The sequence below is a fragment of the Trichosurus vulpecula genome, chromosome 1, assembly GCF_011100635.1.
Source record: "Trichosurus vulpecula isolate mTriVul1 chromosome 1, mTriVul1.pri, whole genome shotgun sequence".
Lineage (NCBI taxonomy): Eukaryota > Metazoa > Chordata > Mammalia > Diprotodontia > Phalangeridae > Trichosurus > Trichosurus vulpecula.
The window spans coordinates 386,352,285-386,368,062 of NC_050573.1; the positions used below are offsets into that span (position 1 = coordinate 386,352,285).

The 15,778-nt window shown below is 39.5% G+C and overlaps 1 protein-coding gene and 1 long non-coding RNA gene across 2 annotated transcripts in view; one reads left to right on the forward strand and one right to left on the reverse strand.

The window, feature by feature from the left end:
- The window catches only part of DCC (DCC netrin 1 receptor), a 1,016,863-nt gene that overhangs the window by 52,387 nt on the left and 948,698 nt on the right, over window positions 1-15,778 (forward strand). The gene's annotated exons all lie outside the window — the stretch shown is intronic.
- Window positions 880-7,605, reverse strand: LOC118853180. The gene is made up of 3 exons (XR_005010668.1): window positions 7,594-7,605; window positions 2,509-2,510; window positions 880-983 (listed from the first exon to the last, which is right to left on the reverse strand). It is a non-coding gene; the product is annotated as an uncharacterized LOC118853180 (long non-coding RNA).

Consider the following 15,778-nt stretch of genomic DNA (forward strand, 5'->3'; position numbering starts at 1 on the left):
GAACCAAAGCAGATTTTTGAGATATCACAGTTCCATGATGAGAATTGTTCTTTAGGAAGAGTAAGCATCAGTAGATCACTTTGATTGGTGAGGAAAAGATAGTACAGATAGTAAGTCCTATTACTCAGGTTAGAGATTTGTTATAATAATCTAGATTTGAAGTTATAAGGACTTAATCTAAGATGGTGGCAAAGGGAATAAAGCAAAAACATTAATGCAAGGATAACTTGAGTGTAGGAACAAGGGGATTTAGTAATTGAGTAGCTTATGAACATACAATTTAGGGCTAGATGGGGGCTTATGTAAGTATAATTCCTTTGTTTTATAGCTTAGTAAACTGAGAACTAGAGGGTTAAGTACCTTGCCCAAAATCATATAGGCAATAAGTAATGAAGTTGGCATGCAATGTAATGTAACACAGAATTTTTCAAGCATGCGTTTCAGGAAGGCTGTTGATACCATTATCTAGATTTGAGAAATCAGAAGGTAGAGCAGGTTTTGCAGGGGATGGGGGAGCATGATGAGTTCAATAAAAAGGATGGAAAGAAAGAAGAACTCATCAGGCACCTAGTAGGTGCCAGGTATATAGATAAGACTTTTAAAATGTTATATAATTTAATCCGGACAACAACACTGGGCTTGTATTATCCCCATTTTATAGTTGAGGAAACTGAGACAGACAGAAGTTATGTGATTTGCCAAAGATCATATAGCTAATTAGTTTCCAAGGTCTGATTTGAACTCAGGTGTTCTGGAATCCATGACCAGGCCTCTATTCTCTTTGCCTGCTAGAGGCCTATTCTTTTTTTTTTTTTTTCAAATCAGACCAAGGCTTTTATTTATTCATTTCTTGCATTTAAAATATTCTTCAGTGACATCTTTGGCCTGAGATTCCTTGCCATAGTCCTTAACAACAACGCAGCTGCAGCCAACCACTTTACGGGGCTTTCCCTCTCTGTCAATTTTACAGAGGCCTACCCATTCTTCAATCTTTTAACTATACATATTTGCTATATTAAATATAAAATTGATTATAGAAGTATTGAAGAATGATAAATGATACATTAATCTTGATACACAAATGATAAATTTTAAATATATATACTTTAAAGATACACTCTTTTAAAGAGTAAGGTTTTAGTTATCTTTTTTTTAATCCCTTGTGATACATTTAGTGACTTTCCAATTCAAGTTACATTTGTACTTTCTCTCAATACTGTTTTAAATAAAGTAGAGGGGTTGGAGCCAAGATGGCAGCTGGAAAGCAGGAACTTGCTTAAGCTCTCCCCCAGGTCCCTCCAAACACCTATAAAAAATGGATCTGAACAAATTCTAAAGCTGCAGAACCCATGAAATAGCAGAGGGAAGAAGGGCTCCAGATCAGGACACCCTGGATGGTCCCTGGGAAGGGTCTATTGCACTATGTTGGGAATGGAGCAGAGCAGAGCCCAGCGTGGGCTGCACTAGGACCAATAAGACCGGAAGCTTGGCAGAACAGGCCATAGGGATCTGAATCATTGAGCTGTGGCAGTTACCAGACTTCTCAACCCACAAACGCCAAAGATGACAGAGCAGGTTAGTGAGAAAGACTGCTGGGACAGAGTGAAAGGAGTTTGCAGTTGGCCACCACTCCAGGGGCGGCGGAAGTGGTGCAGTTCTAAGGCTGCTTCCAGAGCTACAGCTGCAGTTCCTTCTGGCCCCAGGCCCACAAGGTGGGAAGAATTAAACAGTGGATTAAAGTGAGAGTGCAAAGTTTCTTTTGCCCTGCCTGGATCTGGGCCACAATCCTGGTTGGCAGTTTTTGGGGGAGAAGGAGTGCTGGTGTGGCAGAGCTTGCTGTGTAGAAGTAGATCTGAAAACAGCAATGCATCCCCTCAAGCTTGGTACAAAGTACTCTCTACTCTACAAGCAGTCATGCCCTGACAAAAAGCTTAAGAGTCAAGTAGTTGGCTGGGAACATGAACAGGCAGCGAAAATGGACCCAAATTCAGAATCAGACTTTAGAATCTTTCTTTTGGTGACAAAGAAGACCAAAACATACAGCTAGAAGAAGTCAGCAAAGTCAAACAACCTACATCAAAAGCCTCCAAGAAAAATATGAATTGGTCTCAGGCCATGGAAGAGCTCAAAAAGAAGTTGGAAAAGCAAGTAAGAGAAGTAGAGGAAAAATTGGGAAGAAAAATGAGAATGATGTGAGAAAACCATGAAAAACAAGTCAACAGCTTGCTAAAGGAGATCCAAAAAAATACTGAAGAAAATAACACCTTAAAGAACAGACAAACCCAAATGTCAATAGAGCTCCAAAAAGCCAATGAGGAGAAGAATGCCTTGAAAGGCAGAATTAGCTAAATGGAAAATGAGGTCCAAAAGACCACTGAAGAAAATGCTACCTTAAGAATTAGATTGAAGCAAGTGAAAGCTAGTGACTTTATGAGAAATCAAGATATTATAAAACAGAACCAAAGGAATGAAAAATGGAAGACAATGTGAAATATCTCATTGGAAAACCACTGACCAGGAAATAGATCCAGGAGAGATAATTTTAAAATTATTGGACTACCTGAAAATCATGATCAAAAAAAGAGCCTAGATATCATTTTTCAAGAAATTATCAAGGAGAACTGCCCTGATAGTCTAGAGCCACAGGGCAAAATAGAAATTGAGAGAATCCACAGAATGCCTCCTCAAATAGATCCCAAAAAGAAATCTCCTAGGAATATTGTTGCCAAATTCCAGAGCTCCCAGAACAAGGAGAAAATACTGCATGCAGTGAGAAAGAAACAAATTGAGGACTGTGGAAACACAATCAGGATAATAAAAGATCTAGCAGCTTCTACCCTAAGGGATAGAAGGGCTTGGAATATGATATTCCAGAGGTCAATGGAGCTAGAATTAAAACCAAGAATCACCTACCCAGCAAAACTGAGAATAATGCTTCAAGGCAAAATATGGATTTTCAATAAAATAGAGGACTTTCAAACTTTCTCAGTGAAAAGAACAGAGCTGAATAGAAAATTTGACTGTCAAACACAAGAATCAAGAGAAGCATGAAAAGGTAAACAAGAAAGAGAAATGATAAGGGACTTTCTAAAATTCAACTGTTATGTTTACTTTCCTACATGGAAAGATGGTGTGTGTAATTCATGAGACCTCAGTATTAGTGTAGCTGAAGGGAATATACATACATATGTAAATAGAGGGCACAGGGTGAGTGGAATATCAAGAGATGATATCTAAAAAACTAAAATCAAATTAAGGGATGAGAAAGGAATATATTGAGAGAGGGAAAAAGGGAGAGATAGAATGGGGTAAATCATCCCACATAAAAGTGGCAGGAAAAAGCAGTTCATTGGAAGGGAAAAGGGGGCAGGTGAGGGGGAATGAGTGAATCTTGCTCTCATGGGATTTGACTTGAGGAGGGAAAAACATACACTCTCAATTGGGTATCTTACCCCATAGGAAAGAAGGAGGAAGGGGATAAAAAAGGGGGGACTATAGAAGGGGGGGCAGATAGGGGGAGGAGGTAATCAAAAGCAAACACTTTTGAAAATGGACAGGGTCGAGGGAGAAAATTGAGTAAAGGGGGACAGTATAGCAGGGAGCAACATACAGTTAGTCTGTCACAACATGAGTACTGTGGAAGGGTTTTGCATAATGATCCATGTGTGGCCTATGTTGAAATGCTTGCCTTCTTAGGGAGGGTGAGTGGGGAGGGAACAGGGGAGAGAACTTGGAACTCAAAGTTTTAAAAGCAGATGTTCCAAAAAAAAACTTGTTTTTGTATGCAACTGGGGAATAATATATATAGGCAATGGGGCATAGAAATCTATCTTGCCCTACAAGAAAGTAAGGGAAAAGGTGTATTGGCAACCAAAAATGGGCTCCTTAGCACTTAGTCAACAAGTGGCCTTGACTAGTTTGGCTTTTTCCCCTGAACTGAATGCTGTTTGTATGTTGGACTGGAGTAAGCTTGTCGGCCCCTTCACCTTGCTTCCCTTGCTTAAGCTGATGGAAAGAACCTGTGCTTTCCCAGTCAACCCCTTCACCTTGCTTAAGCAGATTGAAAGAACCTGTGCTTTCCCTGGCGTACCTTACACCCCCGCAGAAGCTGGATGGTTAAAAGCAGCTCCCGTTGGAGCCAGAGGCTGCCACAGCTATAGCTATAGCCACAGCTGAAGCAGGAGCTGCCAGTAGCAGAGCTGACCTACGGGAGGAAGCTGAACAAAGACTTCAGGCCAGTGGGTAATCTTTTTACCATAGAGGGGGAAGCATGATTTTGCTTTATGCAATCATGCTTCTCTGTAGCCTCCTGGTTACTCTTTCAAGGCGTACTTATTGGGCCTGGAAGCTTTTGATCAATATATCAAAATGGGGTTGCTGGTTCATGGGTTGGTTACTGTGGAGCCTAAATATATGTTTTGATTCTTCTGCCTTCTACTTTGAGAGTTTCTTATATCCAGCGGTTCCGAACCTTTCAGACATGTTTATGATCCTCTTTGAGATTATAAACTCTGCCCTCCTATTACATTTGGCGACCAGGATGGGATCGCTAGGTATAAGATCTCTATTTAGAAGCAGAACAATTCCAGAGGAAGAGATGAATATCCCAGGATGGGAGGATCCATTTTATTCCTCCCTAGCAAAAGAATTGGCTAAAAAAGCTGGACCCTGTGAAAACTGGGAACCAAGGCTACGGAGAGGAGATCCTAGGGATTTAGAAAAGTGTTTACAAGAAGTTGGGATTCAGTCAGGGGCATCACTATCTAGGCAAAGCTGGATAGTGTTATCAGCCTACCGGCTAGTATACGAAAGATTGAGATTAAGTGAAAGACATGGGGGCACTCCTACCCCACAGGAAGAAGGGGAATCTCAGATAGCAGGAGACCAAACTGACTCAAATGAGAACTTTTCTATTAATGTGGCTAAGAGCAACAGGAGACCAAAAAAGCCCAGAGTGCATTTCAACCCAGCCCAGAAAGAGCCTGACTGCCTGCTTCGTCCTAGCCATGGTGGCAGAGGAAGTGAGTGGGGGGAAAATGAGACAATGTTAGGGGCTGAGGCACAAAACACTACTGGGGTTCAGGATGTCCCTCACACAGAGAATAGGAGATGGTTAAATGATCAGACAAGGGCTCGACCCATACAAAGGAGGAAGACAGAAACCCGAGGTGAAGATTCAGTTACAAGGGAAATTCAGGAAGATTTCTCACCGCAAGAGGTCACAGATATTTTGAGTAGATTCAGCCAAAGAATAGGAGAACCATTGATATCTTGGATGGTAAGACTCAGTGATCAAGGGGCCAGTGGAATATCAGTAGATAGGACAGACTGCATGAGATTCATAGGTATCAGCCATGATCCTCTAGTTCAACAAGCTTTTAGGGAACATCATCAGCAAGGAGATGGTGATAGCAGGACTACTCTGTTGGCATTAGCCGCTGTGGGATGCAATAAGAGATATGCTACTGATTCTATGTGGCCCACTGAGCACAGACCCTGGTATTCACTTAGAGATTGTATCATGAGACTAAAGGAGGAGGTAATGAAGACTGCCATTATGATAGGAACTGCAGACAAATATTACAATGATCCAATGGGACTGCCTCATAGGAATTTAATAATTAGGACAGCTCCCCCTGCTTATAAACAACTAATTTTGAATTTATTACTTGGAGAAGTAGGGAGCCGTCTTACAACAGTGATAAATAAGATTTTACAGTTACATGACTTAGGTGACTGGGGAAGGGATAGATCTCCTCGAGAGAGAAGGGTGAATAACCAGCAAACTTGGCGCCAAAGGAGAGTAACAAGGAAAGAAATGTTTACTGCTTTATTGAGAGCAGGGGTAGGTTTTGAAATGATAGATGGAATTCCAACCAATGAATTATATAGAATGTATAGAGATAAAGGCCTTGATAACAGGAGAGATAGGGAAATAAGAACTGCTCCTGCAAATGCTACAGATGTTGAACCTTCAAACCCAAGTGAATCACATGAAAGGGAATACTAGGGAACAGGCCGAGCCCCAGTCCAAATTAAGGAAATACACAGGCTGGATTGCAGACCTCACATTAACTTGACCATATATTGGAAAAATGGGTCAAGTACGGTAACTGAGGCATTAATAGATACTGGGGCCGAGGCCACCCTTATTTATGGAAATCCAGACAAGTTCAGCCATGGAACTCCTATTACCATTACAGGACTAGGAGGGACTGAAATATCAGCCAGGCAAGTTAAATTAATGATGAAAATTGGACAGTTGCCCAAGAAAGAATATAGTGTGGTTATTGTGCCTATTCCCGAATACATCATTGGAATAGACATATTGAAGGGTATGACCTTAAATTTACCCGAAGGGAAATACCAATTTGCTGTGAGGAAAATAGGCATTAATGCAGTCTTAGTGGGGAAAATCAAGATGGATCCAATCACTTTGCCCGAACCTTCTAAAATAATTACTTTGAGGCAATATCGTGTGCCAGGTGGGCAAGATGAAATTGCCAACACTATAAGAGAATGTGTTGAGGCAGGAGTGTTAGTCCCTACAACTACTCAATGGAACAACCCTGTCTGGCCAGTCCGAAAGTCAGATGGGACATGGAGGATGACAGTAGATTATAGACAGCTGAACAAAGTGACTCCTCCCTTGTATGCTGCTGTTCCAGACACGGTTACTTTAATAGAGAGAATACAAAAACATGAAGGGACTTGGTATGCAGTTATTGATTTGGCCAATGCCTTCTTTACAATCCCAATAGACCCCAAGCAATGGAATCAGTTTGCTTTTACTTGGCAAGGCCGACAGTATACATTTACACGCCTGCCGCAAGGATATATTCATAGCCCAACTATTTGCCACAGGATTGTAGCTGAACATTTGGATGAATTAAAGTTACCTGGTGTACAGCTTACACATTACATAGATGACATCATGATACAGGGAAAGAATATAAAGGAGGTGGAGGAGAGTTTAGCATTATTAATTGACCATATGAAAAGCAAAGGATGGGAAATCAACCCCGCAAAGGTTCAAGGGCCAGCTCAAACTGTAAAATTCTTGGGGATACAGTGGAATAGAGGACTGCGAGAAATTCTCCCACAAGCTCGATAAAAAATCCAGGATTTTCCCACCCCTACCAATAAGAAAGAGGCCCAAAAGTTCATAGGGCTGTTTGGTTATTGGAGACACCACATCCCACATTTGGGCCAGATTTTAAAACCCTTGTATAAAGTCACCAGAAAGAAATATGAATTTGACTGGGGACTTGAACAAAGTAGAGCTTTTGAGGAAGCAAAGGCTGCTATCCAATTAGCTCTAGACTTATGGCCTATGCAAAATGGGCCAGTGGAGTTACAAGTGACTGTACAAGATGACTATGCAAATTGGAGTCTGTGGCAAAAACAACAAAGCCGAAGTGTACCTTTAGGCTTTTGGTCAAGGAAACTGCCCTCATCTGGAGTGCAATATACACCTTTTGAGAAGCAGCTGTTAGCTGCATATTGGGCTTTAGTAGAAACTGAGCAACTAACTCTGGGTCATGAAGTGGTATTAAGGCCTGGAATTCCAATTATGACTTGGGTAATGAGTACCCCAGCTTCTCACAGAATTGGACATGCACAAGAGGCAAGCATAATCAAATGGAAGTGGTATATTCAGAATAGGTCCAGAGCAGGCAAAAATGGAGTTTCTGCTCTACATGAATCTGTGGCGAACATTGATACTGAGAGCAATGAAAAGCCCCTTGAATCTAAGCAACAGATGGTACCATCCTTAGTGAAATGGAATAATGGATATGACGGACTAAATGAAGAACAGAAGAAACATGCTTGGTTTACTGATGGGACAGCAAAATATTTAGGACAGAAGAGACATTGGAAAGCAGTAGCCTATAACCCCTGTACAAGGAGAACTCTGGAAAGTTCTGGGATAGGTGGAAGTAGCCAATATGCTGAACTGATGGCAGTGCATCAGGCCATCAGAGCAGAGAAAGGAGGACAGTGTCATATGTTTACTGACTCGTGGGCGGTAGCTAATGGATTAGCTACGTGGATGCCTATATGGAGGAATCAGAATTGGGAGATTCATGGCAAACAAGTTTGGGGTAAAGAGTTATGGGAAAATATATGGGACATGTCTTTGGTTACAGATCTGTCAGTTTTTCATGTTGATGCTCATGCAACCCTGACCACACCAGAACGTGAGTACAATGCACATGCGGATCGACTAGCAAAGATTGCTACTGAATGTATTGTCCCTACTCCGACTCCAACTGATGACCCAGCCTTAGCAAGATGGGTCCACCAGACTGCTGGCCATTTAGGGGTCCAGGCCACCCATCGATGGGCACAGGATCGAGGTATCAGTATTTCTCATGCGTTGTTAAAACAAATAACAGAGGAGTGTTGTATATGCCAATTAGAAAAAGAACGAACTCTTCCTAGGATAGTTACTGGAGAAATAGCAAGGGGAAAAGTTCCAGCCCAAATTTGGCAGATAGATTATATTGGCCCACTACCCCAGGATAAAGGATGTAAATATGTATGTACGTGTGTTGACACCTATTCAGGTGTACTAGTGGCTTGTCCTTATAAAGACGCAACTCAGAAAAACACCTGTAAAACTCTAGATATTGTAAGTTTATATTATGGAACCCCAATGCAGATTCAAAGTGACAATGGGTCACATTTCAAGGGCAAAGAAGTGAAAAGATATTGTGTGTTGAATAATATAGAATGGATATATCATATTCCATATTACCCACAAGCATCTGGGCTAATTGAAAGAATGAATGGATTGTTGAAAGAACAGCTGAGAAAATTAAGCTCAAATAATTCATATCGACATTGGAAGGATAATTTGTCTATTGCCTTACGTAATTTGAATAATAGGCCCTTAGGGGGGAGTACACCTCTAGCCAGAATGATGACCCCAAATCTGCAGATCAGAGAACAGCAAACATGTGAGATCCAAAACATTGAATTTTGGACTGTGAGGGAAGATGTCCCACTACCAAGTCCAGGAACACCTGGTTCAGCAGGATATGATTTACATTGTATAGAGAATTTTAGGTTAAATAGGAAAGAGATAAGAAAAACCCCTACTGGAGTATGTATGAGAATCCCCAAGAATCATCTTGGACGGATATTACCTAAACCAGGATTAGCGGCTCAAGGAATACATGTATTGGCTGGAGTGATAGATTCTAATTATCAAAAAGAAATTGTTGTGACACTCCAGAATATGGGTAAAAAACCTGTACAATTTTGTAGAAATGATAGGATGGTTCAAGTCATTATTATCCCCTGTAAAAAAATACCCTTTGTGAAAACTGACCCTCCTCCCAAAATAACTACTAGAGGGGCAAAAGGGTCTTGCTCCATTGATAGAATAAAGTCAGGAGCTAAGGTATGGGTAAAACGGAAGCCAGATGATATTCCAAAGGCTGCAGAAGTTATAGCCCATGGGAAGGACAACACTGTAACAGTTGTCTATTCAGGGGAAAATAATTACCAAATCGTACCCCTGAACCATATATTTTACCGTGAATAGGTTATAATAATAGATTCACAGACTCCACAGGTATGGCTGATGCTGGTAAATGCCATAAGCCACTCAGAGGAAAGGTGACCTTGTGTGACTAACGGATGAAAACTTGTGCATCTGGGGAAAGGCTGGGAGGACAATCCTAGTCTCTACCTAGGATGGGATCCTCTTAGTTTAGTTTTCCCATTGTGTTTCCTTGTACATCTGGGGAAAGGCTGAGAGGACAATCTTAGTCTCTATCTAGGGTGGGATCCTCTTGGCTTCCTCATTATGTTCCTTTTGAAAAGAAACATTTCCCACCTGAGTTTGGCTCTGATGTTGGGTCTTTGCATAACTGAAATCTCAACCAAACTTGAGATGATTTTATTTGAAGAATAATAGTCCATACTTGTCTACTCTTTTTGTCCTTTGTTTTGGCTAACGTTGTTGCTAGTTTTGTTTCCTTTAGGCTTAAGCACCCTGCACTTTCTGGTGACTGCCTAAGCACATAGCATTCTTGGAATTCCTGCCAGCTTGTTAAAGAACTGACCTCTGGAATGGGACTTTTTGGGGCAGGGCCATCTCTACATCCAATTTCAGCATGAAGAAGCTATGGAAAATGAGACCTTCACCCCTTACCCCAAGATTTTTGAGCCCCAATCGTTCAAGGGGGGTGGGACTGATGAGTGTTCTGTTTACTTATTTTGTGTTATCCTTGCTACGTTGTTTTATTGTTATGATATTATTGATCCTATGTAATGGATACAAGGATCTAGGGGTGGACATTTGAATTATTAATAATTATTTTGGGGATGATTGATTGGAGAGATTATCTTGCTGGGACCTAGGGGTGGATCACATTTGAATCGTAAACCAGTATTTAGGAATGTCACCAAATGATATGTTTTGCTTTATAATGAATGATATGTTTTAGTTTCCTTTGTAATTGGATCACAATGTATGTTCTAGGATACATGGCTGATTAGATTATGTATCCTATAACAAGGGGTGGAGTGTATTGGCAACCAAAAATGGGCTCCTTAGCACTTAGTCAACAAGTGGCCTTGACTAGTTTGGCTTTTTCCCCTGAACTGAATGCTGTTTGTATGTTGGACTGGAGTAAGCTTGTCGGCCCCTTCACCTTGCTTCCCTTGCTTAAGCTGATGGAAAGAACCTGTGCTTTCCCAGTCAACCCCTTCACCTTGCTTAAGCAGATTGAAAGAACCTGTGCTTTCCCTGGCGTACCTTACACCCCCGCAGAAGCTGGATGGTTAAAAGCAGCTCCCGTTGGAGCCAGAGGCTGCCACAGCTATAGCTATAGCCACAGCTGAAGCAGGAGCTGCCAGTAGCAGAGCTGACCTACGGGAGGAAGCTGAACAAAGACTTCAGGCCAGTGGGTAATCTTTTTACCATAGAGGGGGAAGCATGATTTTGCTTTATGCAATCATGCTTCTCTGTAGCCTCCTGGTTACTCTTTCAAGGCGTACTTATTGGGCCTGGAAGCTTTTGATCAATATATCAAAATGGGGTTGCTGGTTCATGGGTTGGTTACTGTGGAGCCTAAATATATGTTTTGATTCTTCTGCCTTCTACTTTGAGAGTTTCTTATATCCAGCGGTTCCGAACCTTTCAGACATGTTTATGATCCTCTTTGAGATTATAAACTCTGCCCTCCTATTACAAAAGGGGATGGGGGGAGTGGGCTGACAGAAGGGAGGGCTTACTGGGGAACAGGGCAATCAGAATATATGCCTTCTTGTAGTGGGGGCAGGATAGAAATGGGGAAAAATTTATAATTCAAAATCTTGTGCAAATCAATGGTGAAAAGTAAAAATATTAAATAAATAAGAAAATTTAAAAAAATAAATAAAGTAGAAACTAACTTCAAATATTTGAATGGGGATTTCATTCAGAAACACACTTTTTTTTGCATTGAAGTACAATAGATATTTCAAGATGCAAATTGTAGCACTCTGCTTTTAAATAATACAGGCATCATAATGAAAATTCTCCTGTGCTTAAAAAATAATTAGTTACTTGAATAGTTGTTTCACTGAATTCCCTTCTAGACTACCTCTTATTTAAATGAGTTATGAAATAATTAGTGGAAGCATATTATAGTGAGACAAGCTAAAATTAGCTCAATAGTGTGTGCACTCTGTGAAGTGAAAATCTGACCTTTAAGTTTTAGCTCAAAAGGAAGTAAGAGAAACCAGTCTGAAAAGGAAGGGGAATAAACTGCATTGCCTCAGGTCACTCTCATGTTATAGAAAGGAAACACTAAGGAAAAATGCTTATATTGTTCCCTTCCACTGGAACAAACATAAAAATCTTGCCTGTGAGGTCAAGTTCACACAGAGAAGCAGTTTGGAAAATGTATCTCAAGGCCTTGTAATACACTCAAAATTCTATTCTGAGAAGGTTCACTTACAGTACAAAGCTTTTCACTTCAGGGCCCTTGGGGTAATGTTTATTTTAGAATGATGAGTATGAAAATGGATTGCTCAGCTTTCAGAATTGTTAGTGGGTTTAATTCTCTGCCTATCACTGATTCTGTATAGCTATGTGATTAAAAAAATAGAAGAAGAAATATAAGATGGATAGGTGATATTCCAAGTAGCTCTGGAGTGGGAGTTGATCATATAATTTCTTTTGAACGCTACTGCCAAAGTGAAAACAAGGGAACAGAAAGAAAGATGATCACCATTATTGTAGTCACATATAACTTCAACATCTTTTAGAGAAAAAGGGGGAAAAATCTATTTGGAAATCCAGCTTGTACCTAGATCCTTCTTAAGAAAGTTAACTGAGGAATCAAGTTCAAATATAAAACATTTCTTTTAGAAATATACAAAAATCAGAAAGAATTCTATGACATTATAAAAATAACAATATGGAACTTAGTAATGTTCCTTATAAAAATGCAACAAAAAATAAAAAAATAAAAAAACTGAATTTAAAAAAAGAGTCCCCCTTCACCCAGATCGTTTCCTTTGTTATTAATGGTAATTCATGTTATAATGAGGAAAAACCTAATTATTCAATCTTTATTCTTGTACTCAAAATCATTCAAGCCTTAAGTTACAGAATCATTTTTGACATTATAATGAAAATGAGAGAATAGCATTTAAAATAACTTGGTGAGAGTAAGTAAAAATAATTTTGATTTCCAGAGTACCCTTTGGAATACTAAAAATTGATTTTCTTCATAAATGATAGGTTAAGGAAGACAAATCATGGTAAGTAGATAGATTAGATAATATTGCTGCAGATCTCTGATGAAAATATGACTATATGATAGTCAATTTCAAAAAGCACTTTGACTTTTATGAACCCTTTCTTGGCACTGATTTTTCCCTATTATGTTTTTATATCCATGGTATAATTTTTATTTAAATTCAATATAAGACAAAGACTCTTAAGTTTGTATTTTTTCAATATATACAAATTTTAAGAATAATAGACGATGTAACTTGTACCTGGGGATTATCTGGAGACCAGCATGGTTAGGATGATGATATTGTCAGGAATAACATGTCATCTGTAGTGATTTTTCTTCAGCTATAATCTAAAGTATATATTCATGAAAATTCACTTATACTGAGACTATGTGGCCAGTTTCATTTGCAAGTAACATTTCTATAGCACTTTATCTTTTAACAGCAATAGCCCGGTGAAGTAGGTACTCAAATGTCATTGGCCTTGTATTATAGATGAGGAACCAAATCTCAAAACGATGAAAGGCCTAACACAAATGAAGTCTTTGTACTCTTTGACTTTAATGCCCTGAGTTATATTGACTAATACAAGATCATTAGAATATGAACTTAGAGCCAGAAAGTAGTTTAGAGAACTTCTTTCAAGTCTAACCACCTCGTTTGATAGATAATAGAACTGAGACACCTAGAGTTTAAATGACTTCTTTAGGTTCACACAGCTATTAAGATTCTGAGGCAGGTTTTGAACCTAGAAAATCCTGACTCAAGACCAAGGTCTTATCAAACATAAATAACTATACAGTAGTATTATTAAAATAAATTCTTTTTTTCTTTTTTGTTAATTTTTTCATTTTTATTTAATATTTTAGTTTTCAGCATTGATTTCCACAAGATTTTGAATTACAAATTTTCTCCCCATTTCTACCCTCTCCCCCATTCCAAGATGGCATATATTCTAATTGCCTCATTCCCCAGTCAGCCCTCCCTTCTGTCACCCCACTCCCCCCAACCCCTTTCCCCTTACTTTCTTTTAGGGCAGGATAGATTTTTATACCCCATTCCCTATATATCTTGTTTCCCAGCTGTATGCAAAAAACCAGCTTTTTTTAAGCATCCATTTTAAAACTTTGAGTTCCAAATTCCCTTGCCTGTTCCCTTCCCACGCACCCTCCCTAGGAAGGCAATCAATTCAACCTAGATCGCACATGTATCATTATATAAAACACTTCCAAAATGCTTATGTTGTGAAAAGCTAACTATACTTTCTTCCATCCTATACTATCCCCCTTTATTCAATTTTCTCCCTTGACCCTGTCCGTTTTCAAAAGTGTTTGCTTTTGATTACCTCCTCCCCCATCTGCCCTCCTTTCTATCATCCCCCCCCCAGTTTTTTATCCCCTTCCCTTTACTTTCCTGTGGGGGAAGATACCCAATTGAGTGTGTATGTTATTCCCTCCTCAAGTTGAATCCAATGAGAGTAATATTCACTCATTCCCCCTTACCTGCCCCGTCTTCCTTTCCAATGAACTGCTTTTTCTTGCCACTTTGATGTGAGATAATTTACCCCATTCTATCTCACCCTTTGTCCTTCTTTCAATATATTCCTCTCTCACCCTTTAAATTTATTTCATTTTTTTAGATATCCTCCCTTCATATTCAACCCATCCTGTGCCCTCTGTCTATATTCCCTTCAATTCCCCTAATACTGACAAAGGTCTCCTGAATTACACACATCATCTTTCTATGTAGGAATGTAAACAAAACAGTTCAACTTTAGTAATCCCTTATGATTTCTCTTTCTTGTTTATCTTTTCATGCTTCGCTTGATTCTTGTATTTGAAAGTCAAATTTTCTATTCAGCTCTGGTCTTTTCACTGAGAAAGTTTGAAAGTCCTCTATTTTATTGAAAGTCCAAATTTTGGCTTGGAGCATTATACTCAGTTTTGCTGGGTAGGTGATTCTTGGTTTTAATGCTAGCTCCTTTGACCTCCAGAATATCATATTCCAAGCCCTTCTGTCCCTTAATGTAGAAGCTGCGATATCTTGTGTTACTCTAATTATGTTTCCACAATCCTAAAATTGTTTCTTTCTCGCTGCATGCAGTATTTTCTCCTTGATCTCGGAGCTCTGGAATTTGGCGACAATATTCCTAAGAGTTTTCTTTTTGGGATCTTTTTCGGGAGGTGATCAGTGGATACTTCCAATTTCTATTTTACCCTCTAGCTCTGGAATATCAGGGCAGTTCTCCTTGATAATTTCTTGAAAGATGATATCTGGGCTCTTTTTTGATCATGGCTTTCAGACAATCCAATAATTTTAAAATTATCTCTCCTGGATCTATTTTCCAGGTCAGTGGTTTTTCCAATGAAATGTTTCACATTGTCTTCCATTTTTCATTCCTTTGGTTCTGTTTTATAATATCTTATTTTCCCATAAAGTCACTAGCTTCCACTTGCTCCAATCTAATTTTTAAGGTGTTATTTTCTTCAGTTTTTTTTTGGGTCTCCTTTAGCAAGCTGTTGACTTGTTTTTCATGATTTTCTTGCATCACTCTCATTTCTCTTCCTAATTTTTCCTCTACTTCTCTTACTTGCTTTTCCAACTCCTTTTTGAGCTCTTCCGTGGCCTGAGACCAATTCATATTTTTCTTGGAGGCTTTTGATGTAGGTTCCTTGACTTTGCTTACTTCTTCTGGCTGTATGGTTAGATCTTCTTTGTCAGCAAAAGAGGGATCTAGAGTTTGATTTTGAGTCCACATTTGAGTTTGAATTTGTTTTCGCCGCCTGTTCATGTTCCCAGCCAACTACTTGACCCTTGAGCTTTTTAAAGTCAGGATATGACTGCTTGTAGAGTAGAGAGTGCTTTGTCCCAAGCTTTAGGGTCCAAGCACTGCTCTTTTCAGAGCTACTTCTATTCCACTGTCACCCCAAGCTCTGTCACCACAATGCTCCTCCTTCCCCAAGAACTGCCAACTGGGAACACAATACAGATCCAAGCAGGTCACAGCAAGAGAATAAGCCTTTGTGCCCACAAA